The sequence below is a fragment of the Dermochelys coriacea genome, chromosome 16 (assembly GCF_009764565.3).
Source record: "Dermochelys coriacea isolate rDerCor1 chromosome 16, rDerCor1.pri.v4, whole genome shotgun sequence".
Classification (NCBI taxonomy): Eukaryota; Metazoa; Chordata; order Testudines; family Dermochelyidae; genus Dermochelys; species Dermochelys coriacea.
The window spans coordinates 22,762,142-22,789,252 of record NC_050083.1 but is presented as its reverse complement, the minus strand read 5'-3'; the positions used below and the strand labels follow the sequence as shown (position 1 = coordinate 22,789,252).

General features: G+C 39.4%; 1 protein-coding gene across 13 annotated transcripts in view; it reads left to right on the top strand.

Moving 5' to 3' along the window:
* Positions 1 to 27,111, top strand: part of DENND1A (DENN domain containing 1A) — a 379,559-nt gene that overhangs the window by 266,265 nt on the left and 86,183 nt on the right. The gene's annotated exons all lie outside the window — the stretch shown is intronic.

The window sequence follows — 27,111 nt, the reverse complement described above, 5'->3', positions numbered from 1 at the left end:
TGGACTGGTGATTAAAGCATAGGTCTAGAAGTCAGGTGACCTGGATTCTGTTACCAGTTCTGCCAAGGACTTCTTGCATACTCCTGTCCCAATCATACACTCCATGAATATCTCAGGGTTTCTTCTGTAAAATACTGATAACTTATCTACTTCAGTGGAGAGGGATGGTTTTGAGGGGTGCAGTCCATTGGGAATTAGTTCAAATTCTATTGGGAAAAACTTTAAATTTTGCCTGATGCATAGTGAATGTCAGAATGCAGCACATAATTCCAGACTTACCACCCATACAGTCAAACTCTGAATAGATTGACACCTCAGTTTGAACTGTTATGGGCCAAATCTCTGTTTATAAGAGCACAAGCATAAGTAAGAAACAAGCAAGAAGATTAAGAAGAATTGCCAGTCAGCTTTAGAAAATTCTCCTTTGTCAACATCTTGATCACCTCTCAAACCTATTTCATTCACTCAAACATCATCCATGTGGTCAAACAGTATTCATTGTGGGGAGAAATGTTCCCTGATGATGGAGGATTGAACTGGTCTGGTCAAGGCAGGAGCTCAGTTTCTTGTGCTGCACTGCTGAGACATCTTCAGCTGCTGAATCGCATTCTGGTTTGGCAAGAGTCCAACAGAGGTTTGTGGACTGGAAGAACCGTACACCCGAAAAAGCTCTTCATCGCAACATTTCCAAATGAGGAAAGTTTTTTAGTTTTAATTCACATTTGCTATATTTAACTTTTCAGAACTATTTAACAGTGTCAAATTAAATTGTTCTGGGTGTTTTGAAATGAATTGAAAAGCAAATGCAAGAAGCAGCTTTAGGCAAAAGTTTTCTAAGAGGACAAGTAATATTTTCAGATATTTCAACCTGGTCTGCCTTTAATATTGTCATTTCTAACATTATTGCACTCTTCAGCATGTCAGTATAAATGAGCACCTAGGCAATATTAGACATGATCTGTGGAGATCCCACCTCTTACAAAATCACAGTATACAGTGAACAATGAGTGCTAAATAGGAAAATAATTGCCAGAAAAGTGCTGCTATTAATTTTTGGTAGTGCTTATTTTGTAAGACAGTTTACTGACGTAAACCAATGCATGTGGTGTGCACAGACTTTTGGGCAAGCAAAGTGGGATCATGCTGCTTGATCATTACTTTTTCATTGTTTCTTTGGGGTCCAGAATTTGTCAAAAGATGGACTCCCAAACGCATGATATATTTAAGAAACATGTTAATTAGGGCTGACTAGAAAATAAGAATTCTGTTTTGCAAAAAAAAAAAAAAAAATTTTTTTAAATTGGGGGGGTTGAATTTTGTTTTTGATCCACCTCGGAATGAAAATGAGACCTTTCAAAAACGTTTACGAAAAAGGACGAGAGACCCATCCCAGAATAGCTAATAGCTCAGAGGTTAGGGCACCTCATCTAGGATGCAGAAGGCCTAGGTTCAAGTCCCTGTTCTGCCTGATTCTGACTCAGTCACTCTCTTTATTTCTTTCGCCCAATGAATATTTTAAGTATGTATACAAAGTGGAACAATTCCGGAGGAGAGAAAGAGAGAGACTGACAATAGCCTGGTGGTTACGGATGTGGGAGACCCAGATTCAAATCCCTAGTTTGCCTGATTTGAAGCAGGGACTTGAACCTTTGTCTTACACATCCCTAACCATTGAACTATTAGCTTTTCTGGATGGATTTCTCTCTCATACACCCACACCCACACCAGAAATTCCATCTTGTACCTGAGAAACCCTTCAAATTACATTTTCTGCAAAACATTTCAGAGTCGATACAGCATTTGTTGGGGAAAATATTCCCAATCAGCTCTAATGTTATCTTATCTTTTTATTACAGGGAGCCTCTCATTCCAAAGGTTATGAGGTTACATACTAGACATATAAGACAATACTTTGATCAGCAGTTAGTTGTGATGTTAAACTTTCCATTGTCTTTAGTAATCTAGAGCTTTTGAATTAGGAAGTATTTCTAGATTGTAGAATCTGCAACTCTACATTTAAGCACAAAGACTGATGTAGTAAAATTACTGATGCATTTACACTTCCCACTGAGTTTTTCTGTAACTGTTCAATGTCAAATCTTAAACCATGGAAGAATTTGTCACAAATGGTATATATACTGTTCCCCGCTTCTCTGTTAAATAAAGTACATAAAGAGGCAACGTACTTATCTTTATTGAGGTAGGAGTTTACCCTTAGATATGTTACCGACAGTTTTTAAAGACATCTACCTTTCTGACATCACAGATGCCTCCTATTGTTAACCTGAATGATTACGTTGAATTTTTGTGATTATTAATTCTTTACATCTTTTAAGAGGAGATGAATTCATGATCATCCCTCAAACACTAAAGCCAGAAAACTGGGTCATCCTCAAAAGAAATAAATATAATATTTTGTTAAATATTTATAGCTACATACATGTTGTAAATTGTAGAGAAAGACAGAGTCAAGACTTTCAAGTTTGTCTCAGCAAAAATGTTAACAATGCTCTTTCCTGGAGTGACACCTAGTGGTTAGAGCTAGCATTTCCTCACCTTTCTTTCTCCTACATAGTTAATATTCATATTCTCTTATTAAGAAACAAATGTAATAACACCTATGATAGTGACCAGCATACTAGACAAATTCCATGAAAAGGAATAATATTTAGGGCATAGTGCAATAGAATGTATAGGTTCAAAAGTTTCATCTTGCAGTACAGCCTACTCTAAACTACATGTGAGTGCTTGTATGTTAGAGGCATGTCACTTTATCTGAATAACTGACTAGTCTAATGAGATTGATGTGCCATCTTCTCAAAGGACTGGCATTGCTATCTCTTTGTTTCCATGGGGCAGGTTTGGATTTTCAATTCTTTACTGTCTGCCTTGTGGTTAATCCCAGCACAAGTCAGTGTCTGTCATGTTCCAAAGACTTTAGCCCTGTAAAATGGTGGCAGCAGCAGATGAGCTTACATGAAAGCATATCTGTGCTACCTCTTTTTTGACCACATTAGCATTTCCTGAATTCTTCCATTAGAATCATACCCATGAGCTAGAATATTTTCTATTTGATAGAATTGTTGATAGAGGAGCTTGCTTATCTTTATTTTGTTTACTAGGCTACGTTAGTAATCTGGGCAAATATTTCTCCTTTCACATCTTGATTTTGATCAGTAATATTTCATTAACATTAGTGTAACATGAGTTTAAACTTCCTCTGGACCTCTTTTCTCATGTGATACCTAATACCTTTCATAAATAATCTGGGAAAAAAGACTTACTATATGTATTCGTTCATCAGATGAACATTTTTGGTAAAAAAGTGATGCATTAAAGAGCAGGGGTCAGCTTATAAATTGGTCTACACCAAAATTTGATGATTTTAAACTCTATGAAATCATTGAATTGAATATCCTGAATATCCTATCTTGAAGGACGACCCATCACTCTCACAGATCTTGGGAGACAGGCCAGTCCTTGCTTACAGACAGCCCGCCAATCTGAATCAAATACTCACCAGCAACCACACACCACACAACAGAACCACTAACCCAGGAACCTATCCTTGCAACAAAGCCCGTTGCCAACTCTGTCCACATATCTATTCAGGGGACACCATCATAGGGCCTAATCACATCAGCCACACTATCAGAGGCTCGTTCACCTGCGAATCTACCAATGTGATATATGCCATCATGTGCCAGCAATGCCCCTCTGCCATGTACATTGGTCAAACTGGACAGTCTCTACGTAAAAGAATAAATGGACACATTGATGAAGGCTATCCTTCAACAAAAAACCTTCAAAAACAGACTCCAACGAGAGACTGCTGAATTGGAATTAATTTGCAAACTGGATATAATTAACTTAGGCTTGTATAGAGACTGGGAGTGGATGGGTCATTACACAAAGTAAAACTATTTCCCCATGTTATTTCTTCCCCCCCCCCAACCTACCCCTCACTGTTCCTCAGATGTTCTTGTTAACTGCTGGAAATAGCCTACCTTGTTTGTCACCATGAAAGGTTTTCCTCCTTCCCCCCCCCCCGTGCTGCTGGTGATGGCTCATCTTAAGTGATCACTCTCCTTACAGTGTGTATGATAAAACCCATTGTTTCATGTTCTCTGTGTGTGTATATAAATCTCCCCTCTGTATTTTCCACCAAATGCATCCGATGAAGTGAGCTGTAGCTCACGAAAGCTTATGCTTAAATAAATTTGTTAGTCTCTAAGGTGCCACAAGTACTCCTTTTCTTTTTGCGAATACAGACTAACACGGCTGCTACTCTGAAACCTGAATTGAATATTTAATACATTGTCGTTTTGCTCCAGGTAAACAAAACATCCCGACCCACCAGCGGCTTATCCTGATGGGCTGGGAGCCAAAGTTTGCCAACCCCTGAAATATAGGGTCAACTTATGAAAGGGTCATACCGTTTTTTCTATTTTTACCATCCATCTTGGGGGGTCAGCTTATAAAAGAACAGGCTAATGAACGAGTATATATGGTAATTTTCCAATCCTATTTAGATGCTGAAATCTAATTCTAAAGGACCCACTCTAAGGTGAGTGTCCTCCCTAGAATTTCTTTCTGAGTTTGCTATTATCACGTGCAGCCATATATAGAAAAGTTGTAGTCTCTCTAAATGACACTCTGTATACTTGATATGATAGGTATATGAAACACGACATACTATAAACTCTTAAATAGACCCTTTTTTCTTCTGACAAGGTGCTTGAGAATCCTGACTGGACTGATGCTCTCTAATATACACTGAGAAAAGTATGGGTCTTGGTTTGCTATTTTTTAAACGGCTGGTCTAGTTCACCAGAGATTTAGTAATCCTTTTGTCAGGGTGTTGAACTTCACATTCTTTGCAAAGTGTTTTTTGCATTTGTTACTATGTTACTTTTCTCTCATTTACAAAATCTGTTTAATCCTCATTTTAAAAGGATTGTGAAGACCCTATATCCAGTTCTGTGGTAAGAAAGCAACTCTCTTCAGCGCAGTGGGTTTGTTGTGATATCTGTAGGTGCTTTAATATCTGCCAGCCTATGGCACATTGCCCCTCTACTTTCAGACACCCTCTATGAGGGTGTGAAATGATTGATATAGTTATTCCACTATCCTCGGTGAGAACTATATTACATCTCCTCATTGGCTCACATTGTTTTCTTAATAGGGTCTAATCAAGTCCTTTAGCATTCTGCCCTACTGCATAGTCTTCGTCTTTCTAGCTAGATCAGAGTGTTGTCATTACTTCATTCAAACCTCTGTCCTGTATATTGAGGCATCACTGGTTACTCAGCAGGACTATACTGTTTCTTAATAAAAACAGGTTTGAAAAAAAGGGAATGGTTGGTGGTGGTTTTAAAAAAAAAATAACCTCAGGCTGCCCACAGATTACATATTTCATAGTCAAAGAAAATGAAAAAGATTTTGAAGCAAATATTACCCTTCTGTAACATTGTCGTCATCTTATTGAGAGTGACCTCTAGATTTGTAATCTGCTTTTAACTCTGGCACTGCATTGCTGGTAATTCTTTGTGACCCTAATTTTGTAGGCCCCTTACAAATCAAAACTGTTTTGTGTTGTCACTGCTGGCTCTGCAGTATCAGTGAAGCTACCATATTCTTCCCAGATCTGTGTTGGCATCAAACAATAGGTATTAAAGTGTTAGGGGATATGTGTATGTGGGGGTGTTGTTTTAAAGAGCCAATTGATGTTTTCTGTTCCATTCAAAACATATTGGAGAATGTTTTGCAAAGAAAACAGCAATAAAATTAATAGGGAACAATATTACTGAAATTTTAAGACCATAATAAATAAAAATATAACAGGCATAGATAGTTATTTGTATCCCTACAGTGGTTCTGATACTGTACAAGATTGCTGGTAATTTTAAATGTTACAAGAGTTTATCACAGGTTTTCTGTATAACCTTGATATTTCAAGTTAAATAATAGTAAATAGATATCACTTTGACAATTATATGGTTAAAACAAGTAAATGTCTTAATGAAATCTTAGTTAGTTTCCTTTGTGTCCTCATTGTTGATTATTTTACATTATACTGGTTTATCAGCGTGAACAATAACTTGTTGTGTAATTGGTTCATTTATGAATGACTTAACAGTTCTGAATTGATTTGGATTGAATTTAACTTAAATCATATCCAGATACATCCAGCTAAAACTAAATACTGAATCTCAGTAGACAGAAGCAAATGTACCTTTCCACTTCCACACACATCATGCACTTTCCATGATGAAGTTAATTGGTAATTTACTAAGCCTGACAAGGAGGACTGAATGTTCAGGTTTATTTTTAACCCACCCACAGCATTTCTTAAAGATAGTGGGCAAATATTATTTGCCAGGTGCAGTGAATGTCAGAGTCATTATTGTAACTCTAATACTTCAAAATTTGCTATGAAAATTATTAGATTTACAAATATAGAAAATATATAAACAACCCAAATAGCCCTAACCTATTAATATGTAGTATATTATCAGTTTTAAATTACTTTAACTGACTTATGTAGTATATGTGTGCATATGGAGGGAAAGAAGGAGGAGAGACAGTTTGCCTCATATCATGGGAAATATGTTTGTCTATACGCTAGAAATTATTGAGTTAGGAGCAAGGATCCAGTTAGATCTCAACAATAAGTTCCAAATGTGAGCTACTTACTGCATTTACTGCATCAGCTATGCATTTAAGAATTGACACATGAAAATGTATCTTCTGTGGCACATCTCCCTTTGCAATGCAGTCAGCTCCTCTGTTGTCTTGCATTCTTTAAGCGCTGTACTTCCTAAATTTGGTCCTCTTTCCAATTGACTTTTCTTTGCACAAAGAACAGTTGTTATTGCTTTCTTCTTATCTTTATTGTACTAGTTGGGGAATGTTGGCATAGAGCTGGATTCTAAATAAGAGGAGATGGGAAATAACACTTTTAAATTTGTAATATTATTCTAATAATCTCATTTTCTTAAAAAAGATGTAATGAGGAACTTTGAGGCATTATAGAAAAACCATCATTTTGAATGAAAAATCCCATCTTTTCCTTTATTAACAGTTACATGTAGTTAATTTTATAGGAAACAAAATGTATTAAACATTTTAACCTTGTGGTTTTCATCATAGTAGTATATCAGTGTAAGGAAATATAAAAGAGAAAGTGGAACATAATACTCCTATGATGAATATAAAACAAACTGAAGGAATTTCCAGTATCGTACTCCCACCATTTACTGTCTCTGAAAAACCATTGCTGCAGGTTTGTAAGCTTATCCCTTCATCCTGTATTTATTGATAAAGGTGTTTCTGCTAATTGATGTGCATGACATATATAAAATATGTAAAAGATCCTGCGCACCCTGGTTAACCTTCCATATCATATCTGATTTCTTGTTTTGGATTATACACTGGAGCACAATAATTCATGGAAGCCTGATGAAGTGGGTTTTAGCCCACGAAAGCTTAGGACCAAATAAATTTGTTAGTCTGTAAGATGCCACAAGAACTCCTTGTTGTTTTTATCCTACCTATGTAGTTCCTGAGAGTGCATCGTTTGGGGGAAGGAGAAAGGGAAGATTCCCTATATATTTTTTTTGTGACAAAAGCAGATGCTATAGCATTGCTCACACACATCCACTCCTGCAGTGCACCTCTGAGAGGCACTGGGATTGACCAGTGCTAGAATTGTTGCTGGCCCTTGAGCAGTGTAATCCCTCCCTTAAGGGTGCAGTCTGCGCCTCCTGCCCTACCCTGCAGTCCAGTGCCAGCTGCATTGCTCAGTGCTCCTTAAATTCACATCATGGCCTGAGGAGATCTTCTGATTCTTTCCCTTCCTGACCATTCTAAATAGAAACTCACCTAATACGATATGTATTGTTAGCAGACAGCAGTCTTGTTTCAGTCCCTTGGCTGTGAATTCTGCTTCAGAAACGGGGCTTATAGATTAAAAGATCCATATCATGGTGTTGACACCTGGTGTTGATTTGTGCTGCACTGACTGGATGTTGTATGTGCATGCTCCATACAGTTCAATGCTTCCAAGTAAATCTGTTCTGAACACTGACCGTGGAACTTGGTTATGTTTCCAGATCAGGAGCTTCAGATACCTCCAACTCTATGTAGGATTTGTTTTTTTTAAGTAGAGAAGAAACCTTTATCAATTAAAAGGCATCAAAGCTGCTTTCAAAAATGAAATATTGTGACTTAAAAAACTGACGGTTTTGTTGTTGTCAGCAGACTTACTAGAGAATCTAAGTGTCATAGTCATTATTATAAATTGTGATAGTAATAAAATGTGGCATAGTCACTGAATTGTTAGGTTTCTCCTGCACAGAGAAGTCTGTTCTAGACTACCCCAAATGCTTCGTCATAGGCCTCCACTACCCCATACTACTTGTTTAACAAATGATTAATTTTGATTTCTCCTTATGCAAACCTGTGGATGAGTTTTCTTTTGGATGGGATGCTGTAGCCACATGCAGTAAAAGCAGTGTGGTTGCTCTGGTGCAGTAGGTGTGCTGGTTAAGACTTCTACTTTGTGGGGGGTGGGGTAGTATTACTCTTTACCCCTTTAACAGTTTACAAGCTGGTCAGTTAGTCATATTTTATTAACTTATTTAGATTGCACTCTTCTACAGAAAAGTGCTGCAGTGGAGTAGGGAAGAGGAGAGCTCTGAGGTGTTTCCACCAACTTCTCCAATAACCCTGGGTGAAGGGATCAACCTAAGATACGCAATTTTAGCTACGAGAAAAGCGTAGCTGAAGTCGACATATCTTAGGTCGACTTACCTTGCATCCTCATGGCATGGGGTTGACTGCCACCACTTCCCCGTCGACTCTGCTTCTGCTTCTCGCCGCGGTGGAGTACAGGAGTCGACGGCAGAGCAATCGGGGATCGATCACTACTCGCCAATCCGTACCCATAGTGGTTTCAGCCCTAGAACCTTGTATCTGTGAGGCTCTGAGCACTTCCACTCTGGCAGAAGGGGCTCCCATTCCCTCTGCAGCTCTTGAACAGGAGTTCCCCTTCTCCTGTCTGTGGCTGTCTCTGAGAACTCCCATTAAAGGGGATTCCACAGCAGATGTAGAGTTCCATTGGGAGCTTAATACAGATCCATATAGTAGTATAACGTTCATCCAGATTCCCTGAAGAGTTGGTATGGGGCGTAGAATGGATAGATGTAGCCCATCTCCCCTCCCATGGATCCTTGGGCTTGCTGAGGGCTCTAACTGTGGCCCGGAATGCAGCTATAGTCTTATAGCTATAAGTCACACAATCTTCCTTTTCATTTGCTGGCACCTCTCATTTTCATGAGGGTTAGATTTGCAGATATGAACAGGGATTGATAATGTAGATTCTTGTTGTCTGTATTTACTGTGTCACAGGTTGCTTCCTGGTGAACCTTGTATATCTCCAATGCAGTTCTAGTATAGAAATTATATAGCTTTATCAGGAAGTTTCCTCTCAGAAGGAGTCATTATTAAAATCTGTTATGAGTGTGCATGGTTTTGAAATATCTTGATTATTATCTTTGTGTTTCATTAGCATGGTCCCACTGATTTTAGTTACACATTTTAATTCTTGTGAATAAAACTGAGAAAATGTCCTGTAATGTTAGGATGTCTTTAGTATGGACAGTTGAGATGACTTGGTCAATTAAATCTGATTTATTGAGACTATATTATGTAGTCAGAAAACTATCAATTTACTCCATAAGTCTTTTTATATCCCAATATGTTTGATATTGGGCAACAGTAGGAAACTGGAGTAGTATGTCAAGATCAAATGTGGCGTTTGTGAAGCTATTACACCACTCATTGATTCTGCTGGTACAGTTTTGGCCCTTAAAAATTTCTTCTGGGAGAAACAGTATCTCTGTTTTACAGGAACTCAGTGTTGTTCAATGGAAATTACTCTTTAGAGAAATAAATCTCCTAGAAGAGAGGAGGAAGTTTTAAAGGGACAGTACTAGGAGGGTGGATTACATTTTCGTTTTATGTGTTTGTACAGCATTTCACTCAGTTATGCGCTGGTTCATGTCTAGGTGCTACCATAACACACGAAGTAATAATACATATAAATTAATGGATTTTTGTTTGAGAAGGTGTTAAAGCAGCAATATGATGGCATGAAACAAGACCAAAATATTAGTGATTCTATAGCTGTCCCTTGTTCAAAATCTTCTCTTGCAATCAATATCTATTAACCCATAGCCATGAGATCTAAGTAGGACAAAAATATGAAAAGAAAAAAATAGATTATGTAGCACAGAGCAAAGTGTCAAATAACAAATGAGCCAAAAGTGCAGCAGTGTGTTGGAATATGTTTATGAGTATAGTAAAATGTGCACATTACATACTGGTGCATGATTCTTCCTAAACAGGCTCCGCATCTCACACCTACTTTATGTACTACATGGTATTGCTGTTGCCATGGTGAGTTATTTTTTAAGCAATTGACTAGAACAGCAAATAGTTGTTGCAGACTCCTTCTAATTGCTCCCCTACCAATTGACTGCCTACACAGCTACCTTTTAGACAGTTGTGTTTTTGCAAATATACATTTTTAATGTATGCATTGAATATGGTGTATGTCCTTCCCTTTACACCAGATTATTCTAGGGATCTGGGCTCCTTTGACGGTGTCAAAGAGAGTTTGTCCATTTATGGAAAAAGCAGTGAAAAGAGGTTATCACTGTTTGTGCTACATGTGTGCAAAACCCTTCATTAAAGAGAGCAATACTACTGTGGGGAAAAATGTGAATAAAGAGATCATCTAAACAAAAGCACTTTGTTTTGCTAAAAATCTGCGTGCTCTTGTTTGGAGTTACTGTTTGGACATTTAATAGGAACTTTCTCACACTCAGTACTTTTTTCCTACTCGGTTTCTATAGTGTACTCCCAGGCCTCTGATTGTTTAAACAATCTGTTGCTATTTAATGATTGCAGTGCTCCAAATTCAGCATCATGACTTCACTGCCAAGTAGGAGGAGGCAAAGATGGATTATGAGAGAGGAGAAACCCTCTGTGATATACAAGGGAGTTAAGGTGAATTGGATTCCTGTGTACCCTAGAAACTTCTGCAATTTCCCCTAGTGTGAAGATCATTTAATGAAATGTAGTTTTTTAAGGCACTGTTTGCACACACTCATTTTTAAGCGGCCTGTGGTTCTTTTTAAGTTTATAACATGTAATGAAAATATTCAAGGAAAAAATTAACCGAGACTCGAAATCACTGCAAGGAAGAGCTTTTTTGAATGTTGGGGAAATTATTTTTTCTGATTATTTCTTCTTGTATTGATTTCAGTAACTGATATTGTATATTTTTCTCTTGAGATGTGTACCCAAGCAGTCACACTATCCTGCCTTTGCTTTTGCTATTTTTAAATTTATAAACATAGCTGTTTTTTCTCACAAGCGCTTGCTCTACTACAGTTCTAAACTATGTTTAATAAGAGTGATATCGATATCCATATGAATTAATGATATCCAGGAAAGTTATCTTTTAGAATCTCTTCTTTTATATAACAGTTAATTATCTTTTGAATGCAATAACTTTGCTGTTTCTCAAATGTTAGGTGAAAGAATATTGTTTTTTGCAACCCTATAAGTTGTATTGGAAAAGAACAATGTTTCTGGATTAAAAACTGGCTAAAACACCGTAAATAGGACAATAATGAATAGCAATACGCTGAGATGACCAATATGACTTTGGTCTGCATACACAAAGGCATCATATCACAGATTGTAATCCCTCTCTGTAAAATTCATGTAACTGGGCCTAGTCTATTTGTGGGCGCCTCATTGCCAGACAAATACTAAATTGGAGGAAGTTCAAAAAAGAGCAAGAAAAACTAAATTAATTTAAAAGAAAAGATTAACAGAGCAAAATATTACTTTTGGTTAAACAATGACTAATGCAGGGACATACCACTCTACAAATACTCTAATCATGCACTTCCCATAGAGGAAAATATTTAGTTTGGTAGGAGGGATGGGATGGAAATTGAAAGGAACAATGTGTGGAAATTTGCTGTGAGATGTGCTAGGAGGTAGAATCCCATCCAAGGGGAGGGATGAAAGTTGCATGATTAGCAAGTAGACTGGACAAAGCACTAGTTAATCCATCTTATCCAGAACAGTCTTGCACTGGGAGGTGGACTGGAAGTTCTTATAGGGCTTTTCCATCTCTAACATTGTCTAATAAAATTAGAGAAGCATAGCATGTAAGTGAGGGTCACATACTTCAGGTCAGAGTCTGCACTGAAGGAAAGGAGTTGTGTACTGCGCATCTTGGAGGAGCACTACCAGGAATAGTAGACTAGAACAAGAGACTGTAACTTGAATGTTATTTCTGGGATGATGGTATTCACAGGACTAGCCTGAGATTACTGATGTGAAGAGGACTTTACCTGTTACCTCCTGACACTTGAGTGTTCTGTGTTGTTTTGGTTTGACGTAACCCATGAGAATGCTAAAGTGAAGTGTCCTATATCTACTGTATCAGTAATTTTGCAGCTTCAGTCCTGGTGAAGTGCTCAGCCATCAGAGACTGGATGGAGTCACTGTCTGTCTTCTATGTAAGTGTAGAAGAAATAAAAAGTTACTTTATTCAAAAGTCTCTAAATCTACCCATTACCAGAGAAAAGCTGTACAATGGCGAGTAGTACCGTAATGTTTCAGCTTTACTATGGAAGGATTTATATGTTCAACTAAGACAGTATTCTGCTGTGACTTCCTCATCTGCTTATCTCTTTATGTGCCTTTATTTATACTTGTGTTTTTGTCGTTCCTCTGTTTCTTGTTTTGAGATTTTATTTTGTTTGTGCATTTTGACATACTTGTAGCCTGCCTTTCCTCCCTGTTATTTTACTTGTAATTGAGGGTGTATAACCTCAGCAAGCAGTGAAGCAGTGTCCAAAGGCTGCCAGGCAGGAAAAGTTGGAGGCATTTGCAGAACTAATAATGCACAGGGGACTTGGAATAGAACAATAAAGCAGCATGTAAACAAACACAAGCATAAAATAACGTGACCAGCTGAATTCTGTTTTTGTGTAAGGCATGTCAGTGATTGTATATTTACAAAAGCATCTGTGAATAAGTTGGTTATGTTTTGTATTTCACAAAGAGAGCAAGAGGAATTCTCTGAACTTCTTGGGGGAAAAAACATGCACACTCAGAAACTGAGTTGCTATATGGGGGAACTAGTGGGTATCAAGTGTTGTGACTAATTTTAAAACAAATGCTAGGAGTGGTCCTTCTACTTAGGCTAGTAAACTGGACCTCAATGTAAGGTAAATTGGTTGAAACAATAATTAAAACTAGAATTATAATACAGCCAGGTGGGAAGAAGTATGAGGAGGGCAAACCTGCACAGCTTCTGCAAAAGTAAAGTGTCCCCTTGCAATCTATTCGAAAAAGAGCCCAAAAAGCAAACACAGTGTTAGAGTTTGTACAGAATGGGATCGAAAATAATGATGAAAAGCATGATATTACATAAACGGTGCAGCTGCATCTGGAGTACTGCATTTAGTTCTGGCCATCTTATCTGAAAAACGCTGTAGCAGAAATAAAGGAGGTTCAGAGAGAGGCAGGAAAAATGGTTAGAGGCACAGAAATTTCGTATGAGAGGAGACTGAAGAGGGACTTGTTAGTTCAGAGATGTATGTCATAGAGGTGCATAAAAGAATGAATGGTGTAAAGATGGTAGATTGGGCATGTCTATTTCTCTGTGCTTGCAATACAAAAACAAGGGGGCATTCAATAGAACTGAAGGGCACCAAATTTAAAATTGACTAAAGGAATTAATTTTAACATACATCATATAAATAACTTGTCAAATTCATTGTCTTCAGTGAATAAGTGAATCCAAGAGGTTAGTAGGATTAAAGAGAGGATGAGACATTTACATGGATAATGAGATCCCCCACTGTTTCCATGACAGAGCGGACTGGAGAGCTGCTGCAATGGAGTCAGAGCTCACCTCAGAATCATATTGTGATGTTTTGGTGTTGGACCATGACTCAGCATCATCACTTGTTGATACAGCAACAGTGATGTTCACACAATCATCCTCTCCACATAACCCTAAGGAAGAGAGGCCTGTCTGCTGGGGGTTTTCGTATTGTACTAATTCCCCTGGTTTTAAAGTCTCCTGGAGATGGAGGGAATTTGAAGAAACCCCCAGACCTTCTCTCTTTCAGTCTGGCTTGGCTTTTACATGGGGGGAGTGGATTCCCAGCACTGTTTTTTCTGCCTTTTCTTTTAAATTTCAGTATAGACATAGTGATGAAATGTAAATTATGGGTCATCATTGGAATGTTGAATAGGCAAAATTTGGCTTAATGTTATAGAGTTTCTAGACTTACAACTTTCTGTTTTTCGGGGCATGATAATGTAAACTCAGCGGATGGCTGTTAGCTGTATTTTTTAAAAAGAATTACTTTAGTCTAGTAAAACATCAGCTGAAAAGGTTCCCTCTTTTCTTATCCTCTTCTAATTTAATTCATTGTTTTCAGTTCCTTTCATTCCATGACAAGTAGCTTTTGGCAATGACAGAAATTCTATTGTGACTGAAATATGCATTTTGTAAGTCATAACTGCACTTGGTATTTAAATAAACTGTGTATGTACAGTGTGTGAGATTTATGCAGAACACAGCTGGAGGTATTCTGCTCAGAATTCCTATGGCTTAAAATGTCTCTTTCAAGTTTGAAAATGTGTTATGAAGTAGACACCATTATGATAATTGGAAGTTCGGCTTCTCTATATTGCTTATATTATTATTTTTTGAATACAATTAACACATCACACACACTTCACCTGGTCTCTCCTCGTTTACCTCTGATACTTCCTTGATATTTATTTAGATGCATGTGGTGTCTCCACTTTGAACTCAATTGTTGGTATATTGAATAGATTTTTGAATAAACATTTTTCTCCATTAAAGATATACAATTAGCTTACATTGTTAGAAAAAATGTACATATTGATGTCAATTTAAGTCTTTTACTTATTTGTTAGAAGATCATGGCATAAATTGTATAACGATTGTGGAAAAAACTATGATTACTTCCAAATCAAAATACCTGCTGTGAAGTTTTGAAAGTAGCTCATTTTATTACAGTTCTCAGGAGGGAACAGTTCACAGAAGATCTGCAATAAACTATATGAAAAAACTGTATGGATGTCAACTCTAAATTTTTAAGGCATGAATAATGCATTTAATTTGAAGTGGTTGTATTTTCTGTAAGGTAGCATGAACATGAAGCACAAAACTCAGTGACTTATTTGAATTAAACTTTATTGTCAGGTACAGCCACAGTGATATTGTCATTTCTGAAAATGAAAAAGCAGAGTTTATTTGTTTTTAAAACTAAAAAGCTTCATTTTACTGAACTGGACATATAGGCTAAGTATGACCGTTATTAAGCTTTTTCTTTGGTTTCATTACATTCTGTTTGCAGAGGTATACAATGGGAGGATGGCAGTTATTAACAGGTCAGTAATATCCTCCACAAAGTAACCTGAAACCTAGGAGCTAATTTAGATTTAATAATTTTTAAAGACAGATTCTGTCATTCCATGGTTGATCAAGTTTTACTGAAGTGCTACCAGACAAGGTAGCATAAAAAATCATGGTCCAGCTGCAGTTCCTGGACTAGAAACCTCACTATGGAAACTGGTGCTTTATTTTTGTTATACAAGATTTTATATTTGAGCATTAACAATACTAAGGCTCTGTGATTCTATTAAATTGATCCAAAATTCTATTTAAGCCTGATCCTAACTCTAAAGATAGAAGAGAGGAATACTTTTACCTCATTGGCTCATTAATTTTGTTCCTTTAATTTTAGCTGCAATTTAGAAAGGGTTGGATTGTGTGGTTATATTAACTCCTTTTTCTAGTTTTCCTTTCAGTAAATGTGCTTTGCTGGGTGCTACAGAAGATGCATAATTTCTGTATGTTCATTTCTCAAAGGAGAAAAAGTCTATTATGACTACTGAATAAGAATTAATTTTCTTATAAAAAAAAAACCTCCAGGCTCCTCAAAACACAGGTTTCTTATGTTAAGGTGTAAAATTGTTAAGAAAACAAAATGTAGATTAAAATATTGTCTTGAGTGAGCTTTATAGAAAGGTTTGTTTTGTTTTGTTCTGTTCAAGAAGCTTGTCACTGAGTTGTAATACACTTCAGTCTCCCTTATGTCGAACAGCGCTGGTTACTTTGGACATGGAAATCATCATAGTCTGAGGAGTTTCTGATCCAGAGTTCACCACAAAAGAAATGTGCTTATGACACTGGGAAGCAGAAAGTTGGGAAGGATTCAGATGCTATAGTGACCATCATCTCCATTGTCCCACCTTTTTATCTTCACTAGATTGCCTGGTAGGGGGTGAGCAGGAACCATGTAGTATGGTGTATGCTGAAAATGATATCTACATGACAGTAATGCAAAAGAAAAAAAACACTTTTTCACTTGAGGCTATATGTCTGCTCACTTTGCAGTATCTTTCAGACTTGCATTTCTAATTTCCAGAACTCTCATTTAAAACACTTCACGTGCAAAACTCTTTGGAAAATGGGTTTTTAAATGAAATAATTGTGTAATAGGATATTTCAAGTATTGGTTCAGCTATAATGCTTAGGGCTGATAATCAAAGCTTCTGAAGCCAAATAGCCCTTTAGCTAACCCCAATTAAAATACAGATTTTATTGCACTCTGTCCTGACAGAGGGGAACATATTGTTGCCTTTAAGGGAGTTTGGTTTAGTTAATGAAATAATTTATATCACTTTTTTTCCCCAAGTACAGTTCCTAATTAAATAAGATTCAATTTATGGTTTCTAGTGGGACATTTTAACTCTTTGAAGGCTGCTTTGTGTCTAAATAGTCAGACTTGCTTTAATAACAATGTTCACTAATATTGGTACCTCTGTTTTGTTTTAAGAGGTTCATATATTGAGAGAATGAATGTAGTACACCTTGTATATAAAATCATAATGTCAGTGGCAGATCCATACAGCTCAGTCAAGGAGTATAAAAACTGAACATCTGTTAAAACCCAGAGAGTAACATGAATGGACATTAATGCTAAATGGGATGCCTGAAGAATTTGTAAATTAAAAAATATACAGTATACAGCAGCATGGTGAGTTTAGTTATGAGAGCATGTGACTAAGTATTAGTTTCTTGGATTGTGTTTCTGGCTAGTTGATTGAACATGGGGCTAGGTAGTGTTATGGATCTCCTGACTCTCTTATCCTCGGTTTTACAGACACTGTGAGCAGGTCACTTGACAAGTCTCTGATTGTTTCCCTATTTGGGAAATGAGTCCTATAAAGACTCAAAGTTGCATTGAGGCTGTATCCTTCATAAAAAGTTTTGACACCCCTGAAAGACAAGTGGTACCTGAGTGTAAAGTATTACGTATTTTATTTATTTACTTCCATATAAACAGTATGGCCATATGCTGATGTTTATCTGTGTTTGTAGGTTACTTTGATTTGTGTCTCAGTTTGCCTGGGCCTGTTGGTATTGGTTTCCTACCAAGAAAAGGTAGTTAGCATAAATGTTTCTGGGGCTGGAGGAAAGGATTCTCAAAGTTAGAGTCTGATTTCAAGTAAATACTGAATTCCCTCTATACCTTAAGTAGGATGATGACATAAAAGCTTTTTTTCCCCTTTTTCTGTCCTTCCACACACTTACCTCCTCTCTTGAATTCAACTTGCTATCCTTAATCCAGGCTATGCTGGAGAGTTATGGAGACTCTGGGGTTGGCATATTCTAATTTCTCTAGCTGCATACCCACAGGAACGTGAAAAAGCTGTAGAAGCACCATCCACATTATTCATGGGCTACAGAGGAAGGTTACTAGTATTTAATACCAGGGGGTCCAGCCTCCTAATACTTACGCTATCCTGGCGGAGTGTGATGGTTTTCTGTACATCAGGTTTCAATAATTGTGGATTGTCACAACCCTGGTAAATTTTCCCCTGCTGGATAGTAACCACCACTTTGGTCCCATGTGTGAGGTCTCTTGGTCTGGGTGGGCTCCAGCACTATCTTTCCTTGGCCTCTCTGGCATGCTTCCTGACACAGTCTTTCTGTTACCCCTTCATGGTACTGAGACCTTATGGCCCAGGTGCTCTAGGCCCCCAGGACCAGTGCTGCCCCCCACCAAGACTCCCTAGTAGTTTAAGAAAAAAGAAAAGGAGTACTTGTGGCACCTTAGAGACTAACAAATTTATTAGAGCATAAGCTTTCGTGAGCTACAGCTCACTGTAGCTCACGAAAGCTTATGCTCTAATAAATTTGTTAGTCTCTAAGGTGCCACAAGTACTCCTTTTCTTTTTGCGAATACAGACTAACACGGCTGCTACTCTGAAACCTAGTAGTTTAAGGACTCCCTTTCCCAGGTACAGCTTTGTGGGCACTCGGGTTCACCATCCTTCTCTCCATGGACATGTGATGACTGAAGCACAAAACACAAAGACTTTGTCATGGTTTCTAAAACAATTCTTTTTTACTTTAGTCAGCACAAGAAATACACAGATCTAGACAAAATAATAAAAGGTCTGTATGCACTTTACTGCTTCTGTTTCCTCGCCACTTTTGAGTGTTCTTTGGGATTTGACCAGAGTTCTCTGTGATGTCCAGGATCTCCCTGCTGCACTTGGCTTCTCCTGAAAATGATAGTCTTTGTCTCTCTTTCTCTCTCTCTTTCTCCCTCTCCTCCTGCAGCCAGCTTCCTTCTGCTCTCTTTCCCCTCTAGCCATGACCTTGGCTGGCCCCAAAATCACAAAAGGGGCCCTCTGCTACAAAAGCATGTCCTTTTATGCTTCTCTCCTGCCCAAGCTTCCTCTCTCTCTGACCAACCCAGTCTCACATCCACTCCTCAACTTTTTGTTCCCTCTCTTGGGGAGATTCCACTGGACCAAGCTCTCTCCTCTTGCAGACAGATCCGTGGTCAGGCTAGATTCCTTAGGCATCAGCTATCCCATTGTCCTAAGGTGCTCCTGTTGAAATGGAAACCAGTTAGCTTAACAACTCTTCATTGTCCCTGGTCTGATGGAGACATAATCGCAGCCCTGATAACCTGTGGCTGACTCCACATCTCCTGAGGAATTCAGTGATACAGCAAATCCATAAATCAAACGGACTTTATGTTCTATTAAACAGATTCCCAAAATCATCATATCAGTGATTTCAGAGGTTGGCATGCCTAGATTATGAAGCCCATGAAGCATCCTATTGGAAGTTGGGGCATCTCAGTTCCACACCAAATACTTGTTTCCCAGAGTTACTAGGGCATTAATTTTTATGTTCAAAGGATATTTAACAGTGTTTGCAGGGGACACAGTTACGTGTATCCATAGCTAGATGATGTGCAGTTCTAGGATGAGACCATAAAAAACAGAACCGCACTTATTCCCAGTTGGCACTTTGGAGTCTTTAAAATCATGCATACGATTCCCAAAGGCTGGCCTCGTCTATTAGCAATTGAAGTACAAAAGGGACCTGGTAGATAGTAAGTGGGCAAACGTCTCTCTCTTTCTTGATAAAAACCCAAGACAACACGTTCCTTTGTGAACATATGAATTGTTAAATCAGAGTCTGGCTTGATAGCCTCAGTAGCATTTGATTCCCTCTGGCTTGTTGCAGAGGATGGTCAAAAGGTCCTATGGTCATCTCAATCCATAAGAGACGGTTTAATTAAATAACTATCCAAACAGAGAGAGAGTGCCTAATTATATTCATCTGGATGCTTTACATTAATGGTCTTTATGGTTGTCTTGTCCAAGTATTTCTGTTTATTGTTTTACTCTTCCATTTTATGAAACTATTGCTGCAGTTTTTGTGCTTATTGTGTTCATCCAGAGAGCATCTTAACATTGAAAAGGAGTTAATACAATCCCTTAAGTAATCTGAGAACCATATAAACTCCTTGCTCCTTTGATTTACTGTTGAACTTTGTTCAGATGGTCACCTGGAATAGATAAGGTAACTTGCCCCTGAGGCACGTGTGAGTTGCTAGATGGCTTAACTTCGAGAGAAAAATTGTGGCTAATCAATTTTGTTTGCTCCTCCTCTTTTATGAGTTGCTTCCCAAGTCCTGGTATGTGGATCCTTCAAAGAACTTGACATATAAGCTTTTTCTTCATTACTGTCTATCCAGATAGCTATTGACTTATAAAAAAAAAAAAAAACCTTAAAAAATAACATAGAAATAAATATGGCACCTTTTATTCTGTCATCTTTATAATCTGTAAAGAACTCTATGTATGTACATTAATTATTCTTACTGTTCAGTGGAAATCAAAGATACATTAGATCACTACTTTCTGTGAAGCTATCATTTCAGTGGTAGAAATCTGTATCACCAGAACATATATTCTTAAACAGAGAATCTTAATGATGAAAACGGAAGCAATTTGTACAGATTACAGAAATGATTAGTTTGTCTTCCTTCAGGATCCATCTGTGCTTGTATAGGTAAAGTCCAGCTTGTGTAGGTCTATTAACGATCTACTGCACATACTCCAAGGACAATGTTATAGAAAGTAAATAACAGTTTGTGTTCCAAAGATGCCTCTCTTGGGTATACAACAGATATTTTATAATATAATCAATGCCCCATTGTTACAGTAAAGTATTAGAATATTGTCATTTAACTTGTACTTTTTTGTGGAAAGAAAGCTAACATTAAACATCAGCTCTGCTTCTTGAAATAAATTCGTCTGAAGTAAATTTTACTCTCAGCTGGATAATTAGGGTACCGCTATTTTGGTGATATCACTCATTCTATCCCAGAACAATAACTGGGATAATTAAATTAATTAAAAATATATGCCCAGCATTGTTTAGAAAGCAGTAAATTTAAAAACTGCTTGATATAGTAACTGAAAATATAGTCTGATACCACAGTTCTTTGGATAAAAGTAAATGGCATTTTTTATTAATGTAAATGTTTTACTATCACATAAGGATTTAAACTTTTAATAAAAAAGTATCTGTGATATAAATTGTTATATATTCTGCCTTAAATTACTGACTGCAAATTAGAGATGACCCACATTGGCAAGAAGAATTTTTTATTCAAAATCAAAAGAAGAAAAGCATAGATTTAGCATCTGATGGAATGACGTGGTTATAGGCATCAGGTTTGGAATGTTAGACCCCTTATTAAATCCAGCAGACTTGACTCAGCCTTGCTTCCTTACATGTTAGAGAAATTGAATTCCCAGCACTTTACCAAGCAGTGGTTTTTTGGATGTAATATTAGGCACAGAAATCTTATCTGCTGTGAATGGGCATTAAAGGTCCTATAGTACTTACCATAAGAATAGAAGTTTTCCCCAGTGTCCTTGACCAAATTGTAAACTTCAAATATTGTGTTGTGATGCAGCATGTGCTATTTGGCTGTCACCTTCCATCCCGGTCCCTGTTGAGCAGAGCTATATATATAAGTTTTGGGTGATATTTGGGGTTCCTTTGGACTGACTGGTGGCATGCAAGATGTAATAGAAAGTTCTTTGACTTGAGTAACAGGGCTGGGGTCTGAAACTAGTTAAAATTAAGTAGAAAATGTTAATTACTATTTGATAAATATAATTATAGAAAGTGTATTGTAGAAGTCCTATAATTTCTTAACAAAATACAATATTAAAAATATTTAGAGATTTTTCTAGACATTTATATTCACCGTATGCTTGGATTTCATTTTCTTCAGTGATTGTACATAGTTCATAGTAACTAATTATGAGAAACTCTTCTAGAAATCCTAAAATATTGTAGGTTGTTGCCAAACAAGTTGTGAACAAAAGTAGTTAAGTATCATATCTAGCCAGAGTTCTGCATGTCATAACTATGCCTTCAAGCTAAATATCCCATCCATAGTATTGTCATAACTTACTGTGTTCAAGCCTAATTAAATTTTATCACAAACCTGAAATAACCATTGACATGAAAATTCTTCAAAGTCTACTATATCCACAGGATATTTCCTCTTCATGTTCTCCTTGCTTCTTGCTTTTAATCTAGAGCAACTTCTGTTTTGTGGAAAATTCTTTGGTAATTAATGGAAAATATGAATCTTAAAATTAAGTAAGAATTTAGAGGCTTCACAGAACCAGTTATTAATGGTAAATGCCAGTTTTTGAGTGCAAGAGATTAAGGCTTGATTTTGTTGCCCCAGGGAGAAGGGAGGGGGAGAAGGAAAGAGACTGAATCCTAAAAATGTCCCTCTAGGAAGATTTAAATGCTAACATATTTTGATGTTGAACATTTTCCTGATTTGCTTAAAAAAATCGAATTTTTAATGCATCCATTGGTGTAGGAATGACATTTCACAGGTGTCTAATTATAATAAGTGAAAATCCTTTTCACAAAACTGCAGTAATAGCCTAACATTTTCATCTCCAACAATTGATTTTGATTGCAAACGTTAAGCCCGGCATTTACTTTGACATCCTAGAATCTGAAAAGTCATATTATGTGTTAAAAAAATAAAAATAACACAGGAACTTCAATCCTTTCTGTATATGAAGTCCTGTAATATTAATTGGTTGTCAGATCCTGAAGAAATAATGGATTAATGCCCTTGATCGTAATGCTCTGTTCAGAAGCTGAAGTTTGATGCTGATGTCCCCAGCCTCTCTATTTAATGCAATTACAGTTATGCATTCAGGACATTTGAGTGGATTGCATTTCATTAATTTGATTTGAGCAGACAATACTAAGCTGCTGTTGGGCCCTTGCTGACAGCTAATTACTAGAATGAAGCACATACATGGCTATAGAACAATGGGGAGGTTGTCGGTAATGTTAAAACAATAGAGGAATAATGCTAAACACTGGGATCACTGGTTTCAGAGGAGCAGCCATGTTAGTCTGTATTCGCAAAAAGAAAAGGAGTACTTGTGGCACCTTAGAGACTAACAAATTTATTTGAGCATAAGTTTTCGTGAGCTACCGCTCACTTCATCGGATGCATTCAGTGGAAAATACAGTGGGGAGATTTATATACACAGAGAACATGAAACAATGGGTGTTACCATACACACTGTAAGGAGAGTGATCACTTAAGATGAGCTATTACCAGCAGGACAATCACAATAAGCTTCCTGCTGTTTTTCTTGATTAATTTCATGTTGTGTCTTTGTCCTACCTTTGGGTTTTAATAGCTAGAAGGGTGACCCTTGAGAGTAGTATAACAGATCATAAAAAAAGAAAGAGACACTAACACTGAGCAGGCAATACTCTCCAAGCCCATCACCACTGCAGACTGTTTCTGGGACCATGAAGTCACTAGACTCTAGGCCTTTTTCCAGTAGTCCTGACTAATCAAGGCTGATATGCTCTTCACCTTATCAACTTGTGGAAATTTAACAGGATAATACTAATATGAAATGTTCCTAACTCTTGTGCATGTAACTCTGTATGTGACTTTGGAGCATAGAAAGCTACAATCACAGTAGAGTCTCCCAGGGGACAACTTCTCCTGAGTTTTTTGCAAAATCTTTTAAATTCATATTGAAGTCCTAAGCGGTGGAACATATCTGTAATGCCATTGTAGCTCACTGTTGCATTTTGGTCCCATCTAGTCTTTAGCATTTTTACTTAAAATCAGCACTTTGGAGCTGTGCTTCGGCTCCGCTCCAGCTCCAGGCAAAAACCTGCAGCTCCACTGCTCTGCTCCAAAGCCCTGCTTGAAATGATAATTTCCAGATTTTATTTTTGTCTAATGCCTATAACAGATGATGAACCTTTTCAATTTACACAATGTAGCTAATTGTATCTGTAAAATATTTAACAGCTTATTTAAGCATTAGCTGTTCGCTTTTGAGGCACTGAAAATCTGGTGTCAATTGATAGGTTGATACACTTAATAAGTGCCTTCAAGTAACTGAATTTCTTCTTCGAGTGCTTGTTCATCTTGATTCCAATCTGATGTGTGTGCATACACATGCACAGTAGCGGAAGATTTTTCTCTAGCAGCAACCGTAGAGTTGGCCTGGGGACGCTTTGGAGTCGCACCTTCATGGCACCCAATATAGAGCCCTGCCGACTTGCCACCCCCTCAGTTCCTTCTTACCGCCAGTGACAGTAGCTGGAACTTCCCTTGCTCTTGCTCTAGCAAGTGAACTAGCAGTTCAATTCCTGTTGTACTCGCCTTGTTTATTCAAATAGTGTAGTTTAGTAGTTAGTTAGTTTGTTGTTAGTTAGTTTATTGCTTCTGGGGCATGCCGCGATCCCTGGGCTTCAAGACCTGTAAGGACAGCATGAAGCACATGCCAAAAAGTGACCCCCCCACACCACCTGTTTACGGTGTCTGGGCGAGGGTCACCAAAAAGTCCTCTGTAAAATCTGTTGGGAATTCCAACCAAGGACCCTGAAAGAGAGAGCAGCAGCTTAAAATCCTCCTCATGGAGGCAGCTCTTCTACCTCAGTCACACCCCGACGCTGAGGATCCCACCACTAGCATGTCGTCTTCAGAGTGGAGCATGCCGGCGCCCTCTTCAAGAGACAAGGTGCCAAAGAAAGACGTGACCAAGGACTCTAGGCACTGTCATGGAGCGTCTTGGGGACATTCCAGCCTTCGGCACTGGTCCCAGTCGCCCGTGCAGAAGAAGAAGAGGATCAAAAGGAGCCAATACCCTTTGCCCAGATCCAGAGACCAGCCATCAGTGGCACTACAGATGGGCCATGGCTCCGAGACTCAGGGAGCGGCCACGTCAACTCCTGCCCAAGCGAGGCAGTCGAGTCCGGGCCCGTTGCACTCGCTGAACCCTTTGGAGAACCTGCCACTTCTGTCCACTCCTGAAGTATTTGAGGCAGCATGGGACCTGCTCAGACTCATGGCGCCGTTCTTGCCCCCAAGGATGGAGAAGGCGTCAGCACCGCAGGCTCCATCCCGTGCTGTGCAGTTGAAGGGAAAGCTGGCTATGATGTTGCACTGCTCCCCTTGTCTCAGCAACCACAGACACCAGTGCCCCCATCCAGGGAGCACAGTTGGTCCCCAGGCTCCCGACGCTCCATCTTGAGAGGTGCAGCGCCGCCCTGGTCCTCGTATTCTGAGACCTCCAAGTTGGAGTTGGACTCGTTCCGCTCCAACTATAGTAGGAGCAGATGATCAAGGCACCACAGAAGGTCCTGGCCAATGCAGTGGGCCCGTCAATGGTAGAACCCAGCTCAGTGGCCATGGACTTTCTGCCAAGCTCAGAGTTGGGGCTAAGGATCTTGCGAGGGGACTGCTTCGGTCGCACCTGCAACCTTTGTCCCACCACGTCCAGCAGCTGAGCAGTTACCTCCGGCATCGGTGCTGGCAACCGCTGCACCCTTGCCGGCATTGGCACCAACAGCGGCGCCGCCTTTGATAACATCCTCGGCCCCAGAGGTGTCAGCTGCTCAGGTTACGACGCCAACCACGCCTTTGGCACCGACTACGGCACCGGCTCTGATGCCGATGCCATCGTCGACACTGCCTGCGCCGACGTTGATTACCACCACAGCGCAGTCACACCATCAGGCAGCAACACCGGCACCAGTGTGGGGGCTGACGTCAACACCTGTACATGTGCCTTTCATGGCGCCAAGACCAGACCATCCCACCACTGACCCCACCAGCTCACAAGATCCCTCCAGTGGGGATGGAAGGGAGCAACCACCTCCCTTGGTGGCCGCCGCCTCATCTTCCCCAGATGAGGAGCTTGCAGGCACTGCCACTGCCCCAGCTGTGGAAGACTCCAGGGTGTTGCAGCAGTTGCTGTGCTGAGTCGCACAGGGTCTGGGCATTAAGGTGGAGGAAGCTGTAGATGATGCAGACCCTGTGGTGGACATCCTGGCCCCTTTGGGCCCTTCCCATATTGCTTTACTGCTAATTAAAACTATCATGGACATGACCAAGACCCTGTGGCAGACCCCTGCATCTCTGCTACCTACCACTAAGAGCAATGGATGGCAGTACTTTCTGCTCTCCAAGGGCTACGAACATCTATATGCTCACCCACAACCTGACTCTCTGATGGTGGATGCTGCTAACCAGCGAGAGAGGCACGGTTTCCAGGGCCCTTCCCCCCAAGAACAGGGACGCAAAAAAACTCGACCTATTCTGGCGGAAGGTATATGCCACGGGGGACTGCAGCTCCGCATTTCCAACCAACAGGCCTTTGTCAGCAGGTACGCCTACAATACCTGCTCGGCAATGGCTAAGTTTACTGAGTTACTTCCCTCCGACTCCTGGGTTAAATTCTCAGCTTTGGTCGAGGAGGGGAGATTGATCTCCAGGGCATCCCTGCAAGCAGCACTTGATTTGGCAGACACTGCCCCGAGAATCATAGCCATGGGTGTAGCCATGAGAAGGGACTCGCAGCTCCAGGTCTCAGGTCTCCCCTTTGAGGTCCAACAGACCATACAAGACCTGCCTTTCGAGGGTGAGACTAGCCTTTTGTCTGTCTTTTCTGAAAACAAACAGCCTGAAGGACTCCAGAGCCACCCTCAGGTCCCTGGGCCTCTACACGCCCTCCACTCAGCGGAGACACTTCCAGCCGCAGCCCACCCAGAGGTTCGGTCAGCCAAACTGCCAAGATGGTTCCAGAAGGCAGAACAGAAGTGGCAGGAGACCTTCTGGCCAGAGCTCGGGACAACCGAAGCCATCTTTGGGACCTAAACCTGCCTTTTGAAGGCACAGTCAAGGATGGTGTACCACACCAAGGACAGGATCCACCCCACCTTACCTTCTTGTCCCGACTATCCCCTTTCTACTGTGCATGGTCCCTTACTATCTCAGACCGACAGGTCCTCCACACAGTAGAGAGGGGGGATAATCCATCCAATTCTGTGCCCTCCTGCCCTTCCAACCCCCCTTCCCCATCCCGCTTCAGGGACCCTTCTCACAAGCAACTCCTTATCTAGGAGGTGCAGTCGCTCCTATCTTTAGGGGCAGTGGAGGAGGTTCCTCACGAGCACAGGGGCAAGGGCTTTTATTCCTGGTATTTCCTAATAACGAAAGCCAAAGTTGGCCTCAGGTGGCCATCCTGGACCTGCGGGAACTCAACAAGTTTATAGAGAAACTCAAGTTCTGC